Raw genomic sequence first — 16,804 nt, forward strand, 5'->3', positions numbered from 1 at the left:
GCCTCCAAACAAGCGGGCAGACAGGGAAAAAAAAATCCTTTTGTCAAAGGACCAGTTTCTTAGCAACAACACCCTTTCCGCATGTCACAAGTCTGGGGCCCTTTGCCCTCTCGAAGGAAGTTCCTTAGGTGTCTTTTACACATTGAGTGCTTTGTGATAGGTTAAGGCCTGCTGGCTGTCAACTTTGTCCCTTAAGGGAACTTGACAGATCTTTAAAAAAAAAAAATCAATTTTAAGCTCACATGCCCCAGTGGGTGCCAAAGCCACTTCAGAGAGTCTGAAAGATGGCTGAGTCGACAGGATTTGACTTACAGAGGTAGAAAGGTGACAAACTCCATCATGAGAAAGGGGCAGTTTAGGGCCTCAGAGGCCTAACCTGCTCCCAGGATCCGGGGCCTTGTGTTATATTGAACCTATTTATCTCTTTCATGGGCCCAAGGTACCACAGGGAAAGAAAAGTTGTTAAAAAAAAGACGCTGGCAGAATTCAGGGGTGTAAATGATGAATTACTTTTCATCAGCTGAAAGGAAACATACTCCGGAACAATACTGAAAGGGAGCAGGAGCATCTGACCTCCTGCTTCAGAGCAGCCAATATCTTCATTCAAGAAGACAACCATGAAATTACACAGAAAATGGGATTGTCATGAACAGCCCCTTGAAATCTCAGTCTACAGTCATTACGGCATGGGAAAAAGCCTTCATCCACACATCATAACTTGTAACAGACGCGGTGGCAGGAGGTGGGGGCAGGGTAGGGTGAGAAATAGCAACCAAAAAAAAAAAAAAAACAGGCCTTGGAATTGCCAGGAAAAAAAATGTGGGATGGATTTGTTGATTCTACCTTTACCTTGTTAGTTTCCAAGATCATTAAACACAGACATAACGAGGTGCTGCCTTTGTAGTAAAATGCAATTAAAGGCAGCTCTTTATGCCTGTTCTATAAAGTCAGGATTTAAATAAAAATAAAAAAAGAAGAAGAAGAAGAAGAAGAAGAAGAAATGAAGGAACATATTAGAACTGCCCATTTAGATCAATAGATTCTAATTTTATAATGTGGAAGAAAGGGATTCTTCTTATTATAAAAAAATACTTGAGAACTATATATATATATATATATATATATATATATATATATATATATATATATATATATATATATATATATATATATATATATGTTTTCTCAGGTTTTCGCGGGTGTTTGTATGTAGGTCTTTGGTTATTCGGGTCTTCTCCCACGTAAAATTGGAAGTGTCTTGGCGACGTTTCGACGAAGTCTCATTCGTCATCTTCAGGCTGGTGTTCTCGGCTTCGTGCTTCCAGGAGCAATGTGAGATCGCAGCTGTCTCTTCCTTTTAACTGCTAGTGGAGGTGTGAGCTGATTGGGTGGGAACTTGGCTGTGTTCTGATTGGGTGGAGGTGTGTTCTGATTGGTTAGGGGCTTGGCTGTGCTCTGATTGGCTGGGGTTGTGTTCTGTTTGGGTGGGGGCTTGGTTGTGCTCAGCTTAGTCTGAGTTGCAGGGGGATTTGAGCTGGTGAGCTGCGTTGTTGTTGTTTGGCTTCGTGTTTGTGGCCGTGCGAGCTCTTCATGGTGGGTGTCAGTCTGCTTCATGTATGGATTGGAGGGGTTTAAAGTGGCTAATGATGCAGCTGCGGTCTGGCTTCTGGTCCTTGGTCGTGGCTCATTATCAGTGTGGGTTTGAGTCTGCTTTCTGCGTGGATGTGTGGTGGTGACATCAGGTGTGGCACTCGTGAGTGTGGGTCTGGTGTCATTCGTCGTGTTAGGGACTCGTTTGTCAATAAGGGCGGGTTTCCAAATGGCTGGTAGGCGGGAGGTATCGTCTCGTTTGTTCATGCTGTGTGGGCGTTTTTCTATCTCAATGGCTTCTCTGATTATTCTGTTGTTAAAGTGTTCAGTTTTGGCGATAGTTCTGGTCTTTTTAAAGTCAATATCATGTCCTGTGGCTTTAAGGTGTTGGACCAGGGAAGAAGTTGGTTCCTCTTTTCTCACACCTCCACCCAATCAGAACACAGCCAAGTTCCCACCCAATCAGCTCACACCTCCACTAGCAGTTAAAAGGAAGAGACAGCTGCGATCTCACATTGCTCCTGGAAGCACGAAGCCGAGAACACCAGCCTGAAGATGACGAATGAGACTTCGTCGAAACGTCGCCAAGACACTTCCAATTTTACGTGGGAGAAGACCCGAATAACCAAAGACCTACATACAAACACCCGCGAAAACCTGAGAAAACAAATATCCCACCTCTACGGGGAGGAAATCCACCATCTGACCAGGACCTATGAAAAACTCGAAGTCCAAAGAGCTTCCATTTTATGTGACCTTGCATTCCTACGCAACTGCCGAGATCAAAATTTAATCCCCACAGGCTTCCAACTGAAATTCCACTTCAACTCTGCAGCCACCAAACGCATTCTGAAAAGAACAGAACTAGCCCTAATCAGAAATGAACTCCACAGAAAAAGATTCCTCCTAGACCGAATCAACAAAGATCTCCTCACACTTCACCTCAAACTCAGCAACAAGATCCACCCCGCACTTTGGGACAAATCCAAACAACTTGCCGTCTGGAGAGCCGAAACACAGACCACCCTCAAGACAGACACACACACCAACAAACTCCGAAGACTACAAGAACGCCAGAAACAATCCCCTCCACCCTCACAGCCACACATGAAACAAACAGTGCATAACATCTCAGATAGGATCCTCACCAAAGCCGAAACCAATGTCCTTTCCAAAGGATTCAACTTTGCAGTCGCTCCCAAAAGCATCCCCACTGAAACCATTATATGCGGAGTTGAAACCAGCCTGACCAAAATCAACCCCGACGATGCAAACAGAATCAGACTCGAAATCACCAATATCCTCTGCACCAGCAAGCCACCCAAAAGTAACTTACCCAAAGAGGAACAGACAGCACTACTTAACCTGAAAGAAGACACCAGCATAATAATTCTACCAGCAGACAAGGGCAATGCCACGGTGGTTATGAACACATCTGACTACCAAACCAAATTAACCAACCTACTCCAAGACTCCATATACAAACCCCTAAACACAGACCCCACCACCTACCTGGAAAAAACCACCAGATCCAAAATAAAAGCCTCCCCCATCAGCGAAGAGATTCAGCAAAGAATCATACCCAGAGAGAAATTATCCAGATGCCCTAAGCTTTATGGTCTCCCCAAGATACACAAAGAAGGAAACCCACTTAGACCCATAGTCAGCTCCATAGGCTCACCTCTACAAAACCTAGCCAAATTTCTCGCCAAACAACTACAGCCCTATGCAGAATCCATCACCTCATACGTAAAAAACTCATTCCAGTTCATAGACATCATAAAGCAACAAAACTTACAGCCCAGTGACCTACTCGTGAGCTTTGATGTCATATCCCTCTTCACCCAAGTACCAATCAAAGAAGCCTTGACAGTTATCCAAAACAAATATAACCCCCCCAAGCACATCTTAGATCTGACCAACCACTGCCTATCCAACACATACTTCATCTATAATGGACAGAAATACAAACAAACAGAAGGAGCACCCATGGGATCACCCCTCTCACCTGTCATTGCCAACCTCTATATGGAATACTTTGAAACCCAAGCTCTAGAAAAATCCGATCACAAACCCAAACTCTGGCTCAGATATGTGGACGACACCTTCATAATCTGGCCACATGGGAAAGAAAAACTGGACAACTTCCTCACACACCTCAACAGCCTACACCCCAAAATACAGTTCACCATGGAAACAGAAGTGAACAACCAACTTCCCTTCCTGGATGTCTTAGTCTACAGAAAATCCAATGGCTCCCTAGGACACACTATATACCAGAAGAAAACACACACAAACCGCTATCTGCACGCACTCTCACACCACCACCCTGCCCAGATCAACTCTGTAGCCAAGACACTCATTTCCAGAACAAAACGCTTAGCTGACGAACAACACCTAAAAACCGAACTACACACCCTCACTAACGTACTCACATCCAATGGATTCCAAAGAAATAAGATCACCAACCTAATCCAAAAAGAAACCCCCACTAAAATCCAAGACAGAGAACAAGAAAACGGCAAGGCCCTCCTCCCATACATAAAAGGCACCACAGACAGAATAAGCAAAATCCTCCACAAACATAACATCAAGACAGCATTCTGCACAAACCGAAAAATATCCACCATCCTAAGGAACCCCAAAGACAAAATTGAGTTAGAAAATCAAGGAGTATATGAAATCCCATGCACCGCCTGCCCCACCACATACATCGGACAAACCAACAGACGAATAAGTGCACGCATAGAAGAACACAAGAACTCAGTCAGAAAAGAGGAACCAACTTCTTCCCTGGTCCAACACCTTAAAGCCACAGGACATGATATTGACTTTAAAAAGACCAGAACTATCGCCAAAACTGAACACTTTAACAACAGAATAATCAGAGAAGCCATTGAGATAGAAAAACGCCCACACAGCATGAACAAACAAGACGATACCTCCCGCCTACCAGCCATTTGGAAACCCGCCCTTATTGACAAACGAGTCCCTAACACGACGAATGACACCAGACCCACACTCACGAGTGCCACACCTGATGTCACCACCACACATCCACGCAGAAAGCAGACTCAAACCCACACTGATAATGAGCCACGACCAAGGACCAGAAGCCAGACCGCAGCTGCATCATTAGCCACTTTAAACCCCTCCAATCCATACATGAAGCAGACTGACACCCACCATGAAGAGCTCGCACGGCCACAAACACGAAGCCAAACAACAACAACGCAGCTCACCAGCTCAAATCCCCCTGCAACTCAGACTAAGCTGAGCACAACCAAGCCCCCACCCAAACAGAACACAACCCCAGCCAATCAGAGCACAGCCAAGCCCCTAACCAATCAGAACACACCTCCACCCAATCAGAACACAGCCAAGTTCCCACCCAATCAGCTCACACCTCCACTAGCAGTTAAAAGGAAGAGACAGCTGCGATCTCACATTGCTCCTGGAAGCACGAAGCCGAGAACACCAGCCTGAAGATGACGAATGAGACTTCGTCGAAACGTCGCCAAGACACTTCCAATTTTACGTGGGAGAAGACCCGAATAACCAAAGACCTACATATATATATATATATATATATATATATTAACCTGCAAATTGTCAGTGTGCAGAATGAATGACAGGGATGATCTTAGAAACCTATTATTGAAATCTGTACATGCAATGCCTGTTTATTATTATTTGTTTCATATATCCATATGTGTATTATTGTAAGCATACTTGCTAACAAGAAGGCTTTCTGATCTCAGGCAGACTCATGTTAAACTTAGGATCAGAAAATGTTTTAGTTTATAAATTTAAGCAAACAATGTAACTTGCCCTGCACAGACTATGTGTATTAAAATACCATTGTTTTCCAGATGACATGCATTGGGTGCAATTCCCAACTTCATACTTTGGATAAATTTTGGATAAAAAAAAAAATCCAAAAAAAATCAGTCTATTTAAAGAGATATACAAAGTTCATATGACAGGAAGTTTGGTGTACAAGATCAATGTGGATTTCTTGCAGCTTTTTCAGAAAATAAATCCAGAATGATACAGCAGTTTGCCAGGATGAATTTAATACATTCAGAGTGAGAATCAAAGGTTGAAGACCGAAATATATGTTCTAAACTTCAGAGTTAACATGCTTACAATAGGAACCTTACATTTTCTGAGAGTGATACAATCTGAAGACATCTTTTCTGATCACTTCTGGAGTTTAGCTTGTCTCTGCACTGTAGATTGACCGTAGAAAATATGCTGGGTAATGAAAAATGCCAAGGAGTGTCAGTTTGGTCTGTTGAAGCTTCACAGAGAAATGCAACTTAATTATTTACTAAATTTTCTGTGCTGTTCTTTGACGAGTCATTTTATTTTTACTCATCCCTTCTTTTAATATTTCTTCTCGTTTATATTTAGAAACTGCAGCCAATGACAATCAGAGTGAATTCCTTTTCCTTTAATTTAAAAATATCTTAAAGTGGACAATTTTTTTAAATGTAAAGTTTCTTACAATAGTTTCATCAACATATATTTTTAAGAAAAGTTCTTTATGGTAATTTGTTTGAGTTTACTCAGTAGTGAAGTCTTATCCATACTACATTTTTAAGCGAAATACACCCTCTATTGGAAAATAGGAGTTTGAGAGTATATATCTAATAAAATACTTTGAATAAAAAATCCTGAATATATAACCTGTCTTCAAGCAGCCAATACCCCTACTTCCCAAAAGGAATTATCAGATATATGTTATGTAAATATATTAACTTAAAACTAAATATAAATGTAATAAAATCAGTTGAATACAACATAATGGATTAAACTTGAATTCCTACTCTTCTACTACATGTACTAAAGCAGAGATTTCCATGCTCTGGGCTGGGGTTATGCAATTATTGCAAGGGATCCACAATATGGACCTTATTCAAATAATAATAATAATAATAATAATAATAATAATAATAATAATAATAACAACAACAACAACAACAACAACAACAACAACAACAACAACAATAACAGGCAATAGGCTGCTGTGCCTGGGCCTGGACAGCTATCCAGTGCGGTTCCTACAGTTACGGGATTACTGTCTTTGGATCAATAGTGATTTAACCACTGTGAACCAACCCAGGCACCAATGAGAAGAAATCAACAAAATTCCACAACAAGGACCGCGTCAGATGCTATGGCTCCTGGACATCTGTTGAAAAAGGGGCTACAGGGCTCAGTTGTTACTGCCAGGGAACCAGGGCATGCAATTGGAAAGTGACTGGAACCAAAGCGCAAAACTTGGACAACCGAAGAAAATCGAGAAATCATCAAATATTACTACCAGGCAGAACGACACATCTGTGGAAGGAAAAACACCCAGAAAGTGATGTAACTGAACAAAAATTAATGGATCAAAGATGCTTCATCATCCATAATAAAGTTTCACAGATGTGGAAATGCAACATCTAGAAATATTGGCTAAAAAGAAAACAACAAGTAATGGAAACTACAAGGCTATGGATAAAACATGTAACAGTGGTACCCATTGTCATCAGGGCACTTGGTACCATGTCCAAGAATTTTACAAAACACTTCAAGAAATTGCAGCTTCCTGCAATAACACCAGAGGAACTGCAAAAAACTGTGCTACCCGGAACATCATATATTTTAAGAAGATACTTGGTTGATACCTAGGATGCTGGTATCAACCATTAGCACCAGTCAATGGTATTTATGACACATCTTTAAATGTTCAGTTTCATGTGTAATGAATAAAAGAAATAATAATAAAAACAACTCCTGAATTTTAATTAGCACAGATACTGACCAAAAGACACTTGACTGGCTGGGTAAGATGGGATGGGATTTGATAGTAGAGTAGATTTGAGCTTGTTCCCCCAATATTTCTTTCTTTCCCAGTACACACACACAATGTGCATATTTCTTAATGCTACTACCATCTTGGCAAGTAATCCTTTAAATGTACACTTAAATGTGTTTAAAATGTTCTTACATAAGCACCAGCAACAGAACCAGTATTGATGTTCCATATATGCCTTGCTCTACTTTCCTGAATCTCAAGCTCCTTAGTCATCAGGGCTTCCCATGCATACTTCCTACTACATTCTTCTTGTATTTATTCTTCCTTATATTTTGACACCTCTAAACCTCAGAACCCCAGGGACACAGCAATGGCTTTCTCCATCCTCTTTCCTCACTAGCAAAGATGAGTGACATGGGCTACATTGCAAGAATGGAGAGGAATGGAGGAGAGCCCCAAGTCCCCACACACAGTCTCTTCAATCACACCATCATGTCAAGAAGCTGATGGTGTCTTTGCCTGCCTAGTGGTCACTACCACAAATACAACTGAATGGTCTGTATGGAGGTTTGGCCATGAAAGACCCTGATCTTGCTTGTCTCTCTGGACCTCAACACCTTCCAGCAACAAACCATGCCCATTCCTGGGCATGGTTTTTCCTCTAAAGGCTATGCTCACATTGCACAGGGCACTAACATATTCAAGTAGCTGGATTTCCATAGGTCCACATTACCATTATTTTGTTATTCTTTTATTTTCAGAAGCCAACTGTGACTGCTTAAGATTGTCTTTAAAGTAAGGTCTTCCTTTTCCCAACCACTTTTTGCTGGGTTGGGCACCTCTTCTCCCTTCCAGCTTTTGAAGTCTGCCTCCAAGGGCGGCAAGAAAGATGGTGCACTCTAGATTGTTCAAAAGTTGCATGTATGATTTCAGAAGTGCTTGGTCAGCTGTTACACAGACTCCTTTTATTCACAGATTTGGTATTCCTGAAAGAGACTGGACCTGGGTTTTTTTTAAAAAAATAATTAGCATTCTTTTCAGTCAACTTTGTTGAGTCTTGTGCTGCTCAGAAGGATGATTTAAACTAGGAAGGAAGTGACGTCTGGAAGCTGTGTGTTGCTGGTTGTGCACAGCTGGATGCTCTGATGGATTGCAATTGCTTCTGCTGACATAATTTTTCATACAGCTCCATTTTGTCTCATTTTCACTGTCACTGGCCATGGCTACTCATTGCCAGCACTTCCATGTTTTTTTTTTTTTTTTGCTGCACTATTACAGTTTCACTCTTTGTTAATCACTCCGTCCAGTTTTACTCTCCACCTCTCTTGCACATGTGGATGATTTTTGGACATGGCTTGAGTGCAGGCCTGTCAAACTGGTGGTTGGATGCGTCACACGCAGGCCATGCCTGCTCTGGCTCCGCAAAGGCACAATACGTCACATGACGTGATCGAGTTTGACATCCATGCTTTAGCACTGTTTAGAAACAGCTCAGCTGAGAGATAACCAAGCACTTCTTTTCCTGTAACTGTTAATCAGGCAACTTGATAGGTGGCTAAGCTAGTTGTTCCAATCAGCTGTTCATTACATGTTAAAAAGAAAAAATTGGTGATTCCATTCCCCACCAGCAAGTGAGTCCTTCGGGAGTAGGGCAGTATACAAATCAAATCAAATCAAATAAAGTGATGCTTGGTGGGAGGGGAGATGAAAACAGGGGAATCCATCAATCACTTTTCTTAATTGACCTGCACTAATCTATGAGTATACTAAAGATAGCCTCACTTGCCAACCTAGTTACTGAGGCAGAATAGGGATTAGCAATGAGGGCACTGCAGTTGCACCAGTATATTTTTCTAATGGGGGCATAGACTGGAAGACAACGTTTTAATACAGATTTCTGACTATGTCCTAAGCATGCACAAAATATTTCCTTAACCAACAAGAATCTAGGGTAAAATGACAATGGTGTATAAAATTATTCATGGCATTGAAATGTGAATAGAGGGAAGTTTTCCTTTCACAGAGGAAGAAAGGAAAGTGTTTCTTTGTACAATGCAACTCAACTATGGTGTTTTCTGCCTTTAGAATTGAGAATTGCTGATGTAACTGGTTTAAAAGGCACATTCATGGAGGATCAGGCTGTAGCTGCTAGTAACCTTGTTGCCTGTTTACTCTGTATATTATCTTTAACAGTGTGTAGTGATATTGGTAGTGGTCATTTTATTCGTATTTGTGAACTTCTTCAATAATCTGGTTGGTCACTGAGTGATACTGAAAGGTGGAATAGATGAATTCCAGGAGGATTTTTTTTTATATATATGAGTTTTTTACATTTGTAAAAGGAGTTGAAAAGTTCTTGAAATTAAAGGGCCAAATTTGGAGACCTCTGGCACAGACAACACCATGGCTTATGTTTATTATAGCGATTCATCTTTCAAAATTTATTCAAAAGAAGTGCTTTACACCCTGCATAGGAAAATTACGTATCTATTATTCATTAAAGCTGAACAACTTTTGTTATGTTTTAGGGACCTGAAAAATATGACTCTGCTTCAAGAGTTATTTAAGAGTTACTTATTAACTTTAATAAGTAGATTCCTTGTATTTTGATTTTATGGAAAGCTACACATGATATTAGGATTTTTTTTAAAAAATACACTCTAGATAAAAACACCACAAAATGTGTGTGTGTGTGTGTGTGTCTGTCTGTCTGTCTGTCTGTCTGTCTGTCTGTCTGTCTGTCTGTCTGTCTATCTATCTATCTATCTATCTATCTATCTATCTATCTATCTATCATCTATCTGGACAAATCTATATGAAATTAACTACTAAATGCGGCATGTTCATAAACTGATGTGGAAACAGAGCCAAGTTGTTGTAAGAATCCCTAGTTGGAAATTTAATAATAATGTCTTATTTATAGGACTAATATTTTTATTTAAAATCTGTAATTATTTCATCCAGTGTTTATCATTCTAGGATTTCATTCTGTATGCATGCTTATACATATATACACACAAACACACGATTGCCCTAAGAACTTCAAAGCTTCCCAAATATTAGCATTATTTCTTAATACTTCATCATTGTGGAATGCACAATATATACAAAATTTTATGGGGCTTGGATAAATAATATAAATTTTATAACAAATAGGATATTCAGGATTTAATGTAATAGAAAATTGAAATTTGGAATTAGCTGAAGTTCAGGGATACAATGTTGCCACACTAATGTATATAAAATCTGCTGTAGCTTAAATCTTTTCAGTTATATGAGATATTGTTCCTAATTCTGAAGCTCTAGTTTCAAAAAGTTTCTTTATTGGCAAGGGTATAGGCTGTAATTAAAGAAATAAAAATCAGAAACGGAGGGAGAAATATATGTATTACCCTTCATGTATTCTGTGTTAAACTTGGATTTTGATGTGTTTTATATTGATTCACTTCCCCCTTGTCAGTCTGTTGAGTTAATTCACAACGGCTTCTAGCAGATAAAGACCAAAGGGGAAAAAAGCTAATGGAAAACAAGTAATTATGGCAAAAACGTGGAAATAGGATTGAAGAATTTTATTCAGAGGGTGGAATAGATGTGAGGAAATAACTAATTCTAGTCATCCCTTCCTCCTTCCCATTTATCCTTATTGGGCTTTTACATGGCAATAAATAAAATGAAGGCATCAAATAAGAGAGCAACTAATTTTCAACTGTTCCATTTTCAGCTGTGTAGCATAACTGTATGAGAGAAAGACCTTGAGAGATGAGATGAAGAAATGTTGCCTAGGAAATGGTCAGATTAGACAGCTCAAAACCGACAGTAGCATGAATGGGTAGAGAAAGAGGTTCAGAAGAGACCCTTCCTAGCTTCTCAAGTTGTAAAGGCAATGGCAGGAGAATTGTGTTTTTAGACTTGCAAGTTTTTCTTAATGTAGCCTTACAATAAATCGACTCATCTGATCATATTTCCTATCTGGGAAGGTTGACATATAGTGGGCAGAGGTGAAATCTACTTACCTTCCTTACCGGTTTGGAAGTTCACGTGCTTCGCTCATACACGTACATGTGTCACATGTTAAAACCAGGAAGTAATACCACCTGGATGGGTGGGCGGAGCCTCGTACCACCATCGCTACCGGTTCTCCGAACCACCTGCCACAATCGCTACCAGATCACCCAATCTGGTCCAAATTGGGAGGATTTCAGCCCTGATAGTGGGCGAACATATCCAACCAACCTTTGTCCTCCTATTTTCACCACAACCAGCCTGTGAGGTAACTTGGGCTGAGAGAGAGTAACCAACCATAGATTATACAGAATGCTTTCATAGCTAAGGAGAGACTAGGACTCATGGTATGCCATCTCTATCATAGTGTCTACCCTATGGAACAACATCTCCTTGAAATCTGAATATCTCTGTCCCCATTGACCTTCTGGAAAGCCTGAAACCCTGGTTTTTCTTGCAGCCATTGGCACCAAGTTCTTAACCGGGGGGGGGGAGAGAGAATTAAATGTATTATTATTGCTTTATCTATTTATTTTGAGCTGCTGGGAAGCAATAAGTGAGAGAAGCAACTATACAAATGCATACATAAATAAAATCTGGAAATAGTTTACCACTATTCATTCCTTCTACTATTGTTCAAAAGACTCAGAGGGCTTTATTCACCTTGATTGATTGATTGATTGATTGATTGATTGATTGCATCCTAGATACATTTCATTGCATTCAAATTATTCACAGCAAACCCACTAGCAATGATACTCTGCAGTACTCAAGAATGATTTTCCTTGGATCTTGCGCCTCTGAAGAATGTCCAGTCCAAATTTCTAAGAACTGCAGGCCAAGTCACTATTTTGCTATAATTGCTGGCTTCCATCATAATGTAAGTGTGCGGAAAATGGAGAACAGTTTGGATTTCTATTTTAGACATTAGCTTATTTCCATTTTGGCTTATTACTCCCAACTTTGAAGGACCATTTATAATCTATATGGAAGCGATCACTGCCAGCAAAATGGGCGTTTTTAGAGCCTTCTCCCTCTTGCTCAAATACACTGGGACATCAACTGACTACTTGTCCCCCTAAAGGGTGAACACAGGGCATGAACATCAGGCTGGTGTAAGTATGGCACCAAATCTACCTTTTGCCAATAACTGCAGTTACATCACCAGTGTCAAAGCTTATACAAGTCTTTATTCTGTCTCTTGTGTAACTCTGGGAGAAGATATAGAAACATTCTACAGTTGGTATGATATTTATTTTTTATTTATTTTATATTGGATTTCTATACCGCCCTTCTCCCTGAGGACTCAGGGCGGTGTACAGCCAGATTAAAAAACATGCAGAACAAATATTAAAAACAATTAAAAGATATATAAATTTGGCCCAATTAAAACTCATTACCAATTAAAAACGTTTAAAACATTTAAAAAACAGTTAAAAATTTCATCTTAAGCCAGCCCGGCTTGTTTAAATAAATGGGTTTTAAGGGCGCGACGGAAGGCACTGAGGTCTTGGATTCTCCGTATCTCTGGGAGGAGCTGATTCCAGAGGGTAGGTGCCCCCACAGAGAAGGCTCTCCCCCTGGGGGTCACCAGCCTACATTGTCTGGCTGATGGCACCCCGAGGAGGCCCTCTCTGTGGGAGCGCACGGGTCGATGGGAGGTCGTTGGTAGCAGCAGGCGGTCTCGAAGATAGCTAGGCCCTATGCCATGGAGCGCTTTAAAGGTGATAACCAACACCTTGTGAAATTGTTCACAATATGTCCTTGTGAAATTGGCATACGTAGCCTATCATACAGCTTTTTATTCACTGTTCATTTGACAGAGGTATTTGACATTTTCCTATTTCCCCAATACTCACAAGATCAGCAGGTGTCCAGATCAAAGCTAGATCCATTTATTGTTCACAAGATAAAACCATTCTATGACAAACAAGTCACTATGCTTTATATGGCAGTGTGTAAAAACAATCCAATAGGAATGGATTGTTGTCAAGATCAGATAAGGACCATGCCTGTACTTTACCTACACACATTATTGTTGTTTAATTATAGTTACTGTATTGTTATTCTGTTTTTTCATCCTGTATTTTTTATTTCATAATGTTCACAATATTATTAATATTAATCAGGTGTTTTATAGATAGACCTTATCATTATATGATATCATTGTATTAGTTATACTAGCTTTTAGAGGTCTTTCACATTTTATATCTGAAATGATTTAATTTAAGCACATTTATTACATAAACAACTTAAATAACAAATGTAATACTTTCCCCCCCCCCCCCCGATTTTGTCACTTTGAAATATATCCTTTGGCAAGATGTAAAGGAGGTCTCTGGTGGCTGCATCCAAAGCTTTTGGAGGTCACCTACTTTGGGAGACATTAGGTGGTGCAGCTGTGCTATAAAACACTACCGTAGTTGGAAAACAGAATGCTGTAGCTCCCAAACCTTGTGGTTCCATGCCATTCCAGATGATTACCAAGAGTTTTTGTGAAATTCTACTGTCATCAAACTTCATTGCCCAAGGAGAACTCTGGTCACGCATCTTAGAACCATAATGGAAGATATTTGAATCAACAGTAAGGCAAACATATCACAAAATAGACTCAGAAAGAAAGCACGCTTTAAGATCTACTGAAGTCGAATGAGACTAATGATGTGCCTGGGATGTAGAATATTTCTTAAAACAAATGGAACATATTATTAGGAATAGGCAGAAACTGTGGTTTCAAATGAAAGAGTAGATTAGTAGGATAATGCTTTTAGACCTAAACTTTGCAAATCCCACAGAACTGTCCATGTTTCTATTGGCATCTGTTAATTGAATATAAAATATTTCCTAGAGGGCAAGGAAATCATCTTATTTGATTTATGTGGATCCTGTTTACTCTTTAACTCTGAACTCAGCAGGTTAAGCATTAGGAAGACAGAAATGTTACTATATTTCTATTTCCAGCTGGTGGCATACAAAAGACAGGAAGTTATCTCATTAATGGGGCACCAGCTTTATGCAAATTATACTTAGCAGAAAGGCTTCCCTTCATAGTCCCCCCCCCCCCAAAAAAATTACCTAATAAAGTCAGAATAAAAGGCCATATTCAAGAGCCTTTGTTGTATTTTTAGCACAAGACTCTTTCTGTTGCTGCAAATATGACCAAATGTGCCTTGTTCCAAAAGGGTGTTTATGAAATAAGGCCACTCAAAAGCTTTTATTTCTTAACAGCCTTCAGTTACTTTTGTGCCACAAAAAAATTAACATAATTAGTCACAGAGAATAGATGACATAAGCAGCATGCCGGGCACAAAAGGGGGAGCCTATATCTATGGAAGGTATTTGGGAGAGATCAAAAATTTTTCAAAGTACCCAAAACTAGAAGGTCTTTTTTATTTATGCACAAGCCTTAAGATACTTCTCTCTCTCTCTCTCTCTCTCTTTTTTTTTTAAGTCCGTGAAATTCACATAATGAGATGCAGCAGACAGATGACATTAGCGATGAGGCATTAGAAAGAGGTCAGTTTCTTCTGAAAGATAGGCACTGTTCCTCCTTGTCATTAATTTGCAGCTTCAAAGCAGCGAGCATATGATAGTCTGGCATGTTAAGCAAGTTGCAGTTATCTTTAAATAACCATTTTTTCCAGTTATTAGAAGCTAAAGTTTTAAAACTTCTGACTGAAAGCAAAATTAAAGCACGCAGCAGTGCAAAATAGACTGCAGAGAGATTAAAAGAGAGAGAGAGAGAGAGGGAGAGGAAATTAAATGTATTCTATAAATGAAGTTAGCTGTTCCCTACGGAGGGGGGAAAGGGGGGGGAACTGCCTTAACTTTGACAGTGTAGAAATGTAGAGACCTCAAAAGACTGAAAGTCTAGTGTGTAAAATGAAAAAAAAAAAGATATTTGGTATTTTTTTACTCATTCTCTTCTTATTATTAACATATTCTACAATATTGCCTTAGAGCTACCTTTCTCAACCTTTTTACACTGGAGCAAGCCTCAAAATAATATTCAAGTCTTTCAAGAACCCCTTCTTAAATATTATTGCTCACAATATAGGAAACATAAAAAAAATAGGTTTACTTACTGTATGTTTCAGTCATGACCTCTTGGTGGAGCCTCATTGGAGGTTGAGTCTGTCTTAGAGAATGGGTATGAGTGACTGGAGTGCATTACTTTGAAAGGTAAAGGCAAACATAAGTTAATATTTCATGTTGATGTTTTCATTAGATCTTCTTGAGGACAGAGAAAGCATATTTGCTGCTTTCAAAAATAATTTTGGGTTCCAACAGAAGCTCTACAGGAGTCATCTCAAAATATAACTGAGTGACTTTATGCATATGCCTTTAGCTACTGGAAAGGAAATTTGGGCTGAACAATGAAAAAAATAAATAGAAATCTTACAAACTATAAGAGCAGTTGGGAACAATCACTCAGATTGTCTGGAAGTCATCCTTGATTGAGTATGGATTCAAGTAGTGCCTGCCAACTCTTAGATTCTGTTAAGGGGGCATAGTAAACATAGTAGCACCAAAAGACCAAAGGAATAAACTTTGATCTTTGTGAAAGGTCCAATTTGCCCCTACTTAATTTTTTTTCAAGTTTATTATAAATATGCTTTCATAGTTAGCTGTTTGGTTCATGTTTAATGACAAAATGAGCAATAGATCAGATTTGCAAAAAGCACTGCTTTTTAATTAGTTATTTACAGTTGCCCTTTATTGCCCAAATTTTGAATTATTCTTCAAAGGAAAAGAAACATAGATAAATAGGGCAGCGGTTTTAAAAGAGTTTTATTTATAAGTCATTTTGCTCTGGCCAATATTATATGAACCGTATGGTTCTTCTGTTACAAAATAAGCCATTGTCTTGAAAAGTATGCTTGAATTGATATAAAATATAAAGAAAGTGATTGGCTTTTTTTTGGTTAGATATTAATGCAGAATTTTGCAAAATTTACAGTAGGCACTGGTGTAAAATCAAAATAATTATATTATCCCAATGGGAGAGTTATTAAGCAAAATAAGAAATAATACAAGTTAATAAACTAATGACAATATGCTAATTATTAAAAAATCTCCTGAAGAGTTCTGTCTTAACTAACTTGTGAAGAGCAGCAACAGATGGTACATTCTTACTTCTAAGGGAAGTCTATTCCATAGAGCAAAAGCTAGAACAGAAAAAAAATATCTCCAAGTCCTTTCAATTTGCAGAAATAGAGCACAACCAAGAATATTTCCTGGGAGAAACGTGATCATGCAGGATTAACAGATTAACAGAGTTGGAAGGGACCTTGTAGGTCATCTAGTCCAACCCCTCACCCAAGCAGGAGACCCCACGCCATTTCTGACAAATGGCAGTCCAATCTCTTCTTGGAAGCCTCCAGTGATGAAGCTCCCACAACC

The sequence above is a fragment of the Pituophis catenifer genome, unplaced genomic scaffold (assembly GCF_029215685.1).
Source record: "Pituophis catenifer annectens isolate HBS135680 unplaced genomic scaffold, rPitCat1.0.hap2 SCAF_1, whole genome shotgun sequence".
Lineage (NCBI taxonomy): Eukaryota > Metazoa > Chordata > Lepidosauria > Squamata > Colubridae > Pituophis > Pituophis catenifer.